We start from the raw sequence: 5,737 nt of genomic DNA on the forward strand, positions 1-5,737 counted from the left end.
TAAAAATCTTTAAAGGGGAAAAATAATACAAATTTTGTATAAAACTTAGTTATAAAAAAATTTTAAATTTAACATAAAACTTAGAAATGGAAAATTTTAGTGGGGCTAAACAAGAAAAAATAGGGCAAAACAATTTTTTTTTTTTTTTTTGAATAACACTAAAGAAGCTAGCTGAGGCTTAGGGGGGCTGCACTGGCCTTAGCTAGCCACATCTCTGTTTGTAATGTTCCTCCAAAGAATGAGATAAGGCTCTATGTTTTAGAGATAGCTACTAGTTTTATAGGCTTTTTGTTCTGTTTTTTCGTTTGTTTAGTCTTTTTACTTTTGGGTTTTTTTAAACGTTGTATTTTATTTATTTATTTCTGTTTAATTTTAATAGTATTGAGTGAGAGTTCTGGTATAGGACCATATTATTTAGTGGGTACCACCCTAATTAGAGTGTATTAATAATCTTTGATATAAGTTTACGCGGTTTAATAAAAAAATATTTGAAATAAATAGTAGTTTTTTTCATCATTTACGCGGTCTTAATGTTTTATTTACGACTAGTAAAAATATTTTTCTTCACGTAATTTTTTTTTACTAGCAAAATGATTTTTTTCAATGTAAATAAAGATTTTTTACAATGTAAATTATTTTTTACTAGTCGTAACGGAATCATTTATACGGTACATTGTTATTTACCTTTAAAATCTACAATTTACTTAGTTTTATAAATCTACTATTTACTATAATTTTGCTTTTCCTTTCATGTCTTCTTGTTTTATTAACTAGCCTCTGTGGTTGGATTTTAATTTTGGGGTATTTAGAAAAATGCCTTTTTAGAGTATCTTGAATCTAAAAATACCTACTTATTATTTTATTTATAAAAATACCTACTATCATACATATAAAGACCTTTATATCCTTACAAAAACTCAAACAATTAACTTTAATGAAACCTAAATCTATTACTATATTATAAAGAAGAGTTTTCCTTTGGACACTATTTAAAAATTTAGCCTATCTATTTTGTCTTCTTGTGTTTTCACTACTACAATTTGGTGTTCTTGTGTTTTTTAAATATTTTGACATTGTTGTCGGCTTGAACACAAGAGATATATGTGACCCATACTACAACGTTTGAAAGGACATGCGTAAGGAGCACAAAAGGAGGATTCAAAATCACATGCTGGTATCTATTTGAAACAAAATTTGTTCTACAAATTTTTAATTGTGGATACAATAAATAAGATTTATTTGTTGATTTTTTTAATGTATTCTAGGATTGGTTTAACATCGACTACGACCACGACAATGGCATCATTAGAGATGTAGTCAACCGTGAAGCCAGTAAATGTTATAAGGGCTGGAAGACTACCTTGCACAGATACTTCCAGAAGATGGGAGAGACAGAAAATGAGGATTTTATCAGGCAACATCCTTCTAAAAACTTGAGGAGAAAAGATCAATGGGGACCTTGTTGTGATCGTTTTACGTCCCATACTTTTCAGCTTCAATTTTATTATGTCTTCTTACTTTTGATTAATTAGTTTATTTAATTATTAAGTATGTTACTAATTCATCGATGATCATTGCTAGAAAAAATTTGCTACAAATCAACAAAACTGTAGCAGTCAAAAGTGGTCTAGCTTCCATGGTAGAAAGTCATACTCCCAGCATCGTTTCGATAAGGTAATACTAATTTGCATACTTGTTAAGTTTTTGTCACTTTGGCTTAACAATTATTCTAACACGTTCAACTTGATTAGGCAAATCCCGAGACCTAGGAGCTAATATCATTAATTGACAATTGGGGTTACATGCACTATCATGGGCAGAATTTTATAAATCTGGATCCGGAACAAGCAGTTGTAAGTAAATTTTAAACTTATTTCTTTTTTCATATTTAACATAACATATTATACTATTTTTATTCATTTTTATTTCATTTACCTTTGCAAGCTCAGATGAAAGTGGAAAGAACCATGTAGATGACACAGTCTGCTGGGGAAGGTTCATCCACGACGGTCAATGAGGTGGGGATTATGTCCCAAGTCTTGGGCAAGCGCAGAGGACACACTAAGGGGGTGGGACTGACACTACCACGGAGGAATCATTCAAGCGCTTCCACCTCATCATCTGCTTTGCAATCGGACGGGTTGTCTTCGGTTAATTTGCCCCAGCATGTCTAAAACTTGCTAAACAACCTCTACATCGAGCAATGCAACATGTTCGACAACCAGCATATCATGACGGAAGTCATGCGCTCGATGAATCCCAACATCAATTTGTTGCCAGCTAACCGTCCCCAACCATTGGTTCCTCCGCCGCCTGAGCGAAATAAAGAAGACGACGATGAGGACGACGATGCTGCTAATTTAGTAGATTAAAATATATGTTTTTATTTTTCTTATTCTTAATACTTTTCAGTATTTCTTGATTAATTTACTTTTTAAGACTTATTTTATTATTCTGTTGACTATTTTATATCAATTATATTGTTCTATTTTATTATTAAATTTTCTTCAAATTTATATATTTTTTAATTAATATATTAGGAAAGTACGGGAAAAAAGAAAATACTATTTGCGACGACATATCTAAGGTGTCATCGAAAATAGTTCACATTACTAGCAACAACGATGTAGTCGCGAAAGGTTTAAAATACTTTTGCAATGACACTATGTCGTCGTAAATACGATATGGCACGTTATCATCAATGACATATTCGACGGAACATTCGTGCCGACTTATTCGCAACGACTGTCGTCACTAATATATTTGTGACGATAATATAAAACTATGCCATTGCAAATATATTATTTGCGTCAAATTATTTGCGGCGACTAATTTGTGACGACATGTCGTGACAAATAAAATATTTGCGACGACAAATCACCTATTTGCGACGACATTGCGTCGCCGTAAATGACCTTTTTATTGTAGTGTTTTTGTTTTCTTCTTCTTTACCTTCACATATATCAAACCATTTGTTATAATTAGCAACTTTTTTATTACATAATTCCCCAAAAACTTCCTTTCTATAGATATTAATAGTATACAGTAATTAATTTTTTAAACAATATATAAGTAAGAGTTCCCTAAGTAAGAGTTCCCTTCTTATTATTCAAAAACACGGTTTCTCTATTTTATCCTCATGCGCTTCCCTTTTTTTTATATATATCACTTAAAATTTTAAAATTTTAATTTGGTGAATATGACTCAATAAGGTTATAATTAATTCTTTTATATATTTTTTTTCTTTCTTTCATCAGGATTTTTTTTTTGTTTTCTTACTTCTCTTAAATTACTATATTATAAAGAAGAGTTCCCTTTTAGGCACTATTCAAATATTTAGTCCATATATTTTATCTTCTTCTTCACTTTATCAAACCATTTGTTATAATTAGTAACTTCTTTTCTATATAAATCCCAAAAGAAACTTCTTTTTTTTATATATAATAATCGTATATAGTAATTAATTTATTTTTAAGAAAGCAATTCGTTTTTTAAACCGTATGTATAAATAAGAGTTCCCCTTCTTATAATTCAAAAACTCGGTCTCTCAATTTTTTTCTCATGTGCTTTTTTTTTCCTATTTATATCGCTAAAAATTTTAAAAATATTAATTTGGTGAATAAGACTCAATAAAGTTGTCATAAGTTCTTTTATCTTTTTTTTTTTGTTTCTTTCTTTCACCAGGATTTTTTTTTCTTCTCTGAAATTTGTCTTTTATAAAATCCTCTCTTCACATATCAATCTAATTAATATAGACTATTTATTTTAAATCTTTTATGCATAAAATTACCACACCATAACGTTAATTCATTATTTTCTCTATTTAAAGAAATTTATTACTTTGTTAGTATCTATTCTTGATGAAATATTAAGAACTTATTTTCAAAATTAACCTCATTGGAAAATTAAAACTAATAAATATTTATCATATCTTAAGAATATCTAATGTTATCCAACGTTGAATCTCCATAAAGAACTCGCACATGTGAAGCACGTGCATTAAACTTGTATTATAAAAACCAAACAAGTCTTCACAAAATAAGCTACAGACAAGCAACCAAAATGACAAATAAAAGATTTTCATTATCTTATTGGTGAATATCACTATGAAAAGAATGAATACAAAGTTTGCAAGCAATCTAAAACAACCAAAATAGACCAAAACATGAGTCTATAATCTTTCTATTTTCATTATGTTAGGAAATGTTAAAATATGGTAAAGATTTAAAGCAAACTATAAACAAGCAAATAAAATAATAAATAAAAAACCTCTCGCATTTTCATTATTTTAATGGCGATATCGTTATAAAAAAAATGAATACAACATTTTCAATATGTTAAGGAACAAGAAATTTATGATCAAGATATAAAAAAAAAGTCAGAGGCAAACAAACAAAAAAACAAATAAAAAACCTTGCGCATTTTTGTTATTTTAATGACAATATCACTATGAAAAATAATGAAAAAAATCAGCCAATATTATGACAAAAATAATATATAAGGAAAGTCAAAAGGCAATATATTTGTAAAAAGAATCAGCCCATATAATGAAAAAATAACCACATAAGGAATATGGCTAAAAAAATGAATATGGGTATATCTTACATTAGATGTGTCTTATTAATTAGAGATAGACATTTTTGTAATATTGCATATAAATGGGTATTTTTAAATTTAAGGCTTTGAAAGTAGGCACTTTTTATAATTATTTCTTTGATTTTTTTAATTTATTTATTTTTTAATGTAATATACTAGAGTGGGCCGGGAATGATATAAGGACAAGCTACTTAGTACATGCTAACCTAAATGTACTAGTCTATACCTGTTAAACTTCCAAAAGAATTTTCAGGGAGGCTTGAATTAAATTACAAAATTTTAAATTAAGTGAATTTTGTAATAGAGTATTATTTTATGAAAAGTTAAGCGTGTAAATGATAATTTTTTAAATATTCTACACAATATAGAATTAAAATTCTTTAAAAGGACAAAATAATATAAATTTTGTATCAAGCTTAAAGGTATAAATAAAAAAAATTAAAAAAATAAACAAACTTAGAAATGGAAAATTTTAGGTGGGGCTAAACATGAAGAAATAGGGCAAAACAAAAAAAACAAAATAATTTCATATTTACTCTATCAATGTTAAAGTTTTAAGTTTCATTGTAATTCTTCTCTTATTCTCTTTTTCCTTCTATCATCATATTTAGGTCATTATATGATCAACTTAAGGTTCTTCATTCTTGTTGATGTGGATCTGCCACAACCTGGAAATCAAGTATTAATTAATTTTTTCTTTTGTTTTCTCTGAAGTACTAAATAACTAATAATAACTTTTTAACAAGTAATTTTTAACTTGCACCAATAGTGGATTGTAATTTTTCTCATTATCTTAACATTTGAAGCTGGTTAATGAACTTCATTGTCTCTCTATCTCTCTAGTTTCCTTTGCATTGGAGCAAAGATAAACTTAGTATTCGAGAACATTTATACATCATAACAAAGTTCATACTCATGATCATGAAGCTCTCTTAACCGGACGCGAAGCCGGAAGCTCCAACTCAAATTATAAATAATAAAAGAAAAAGAAAATCACAAAAGTATAAGAGTGAAACTAGCCCGACAGGCAAATATGAATAAACTGTATAAAAAAGACTTACAAACCGGTTTAAACTTTTGAAATGAATGATTTACTCTTCTATGTACTAAAAACTAGTTCCGCCACATGGTATGTACGTGA

This window comes from Morus notabilis, unplaced genomic scaffold, assembly GCF_000414095.1.
Source record: "Morus notabilis unplaced genomic scaffold, ASM41409v2 Scaffold604, whole genome shotgun sequence".
Taxonomy (NCBI): domain Eukaryota; kingdom Viridiplantae; phylum Streptophyta; class Magnoliopsida; order Rosales; family Moraceae; genus Morus; species Morus notabilis.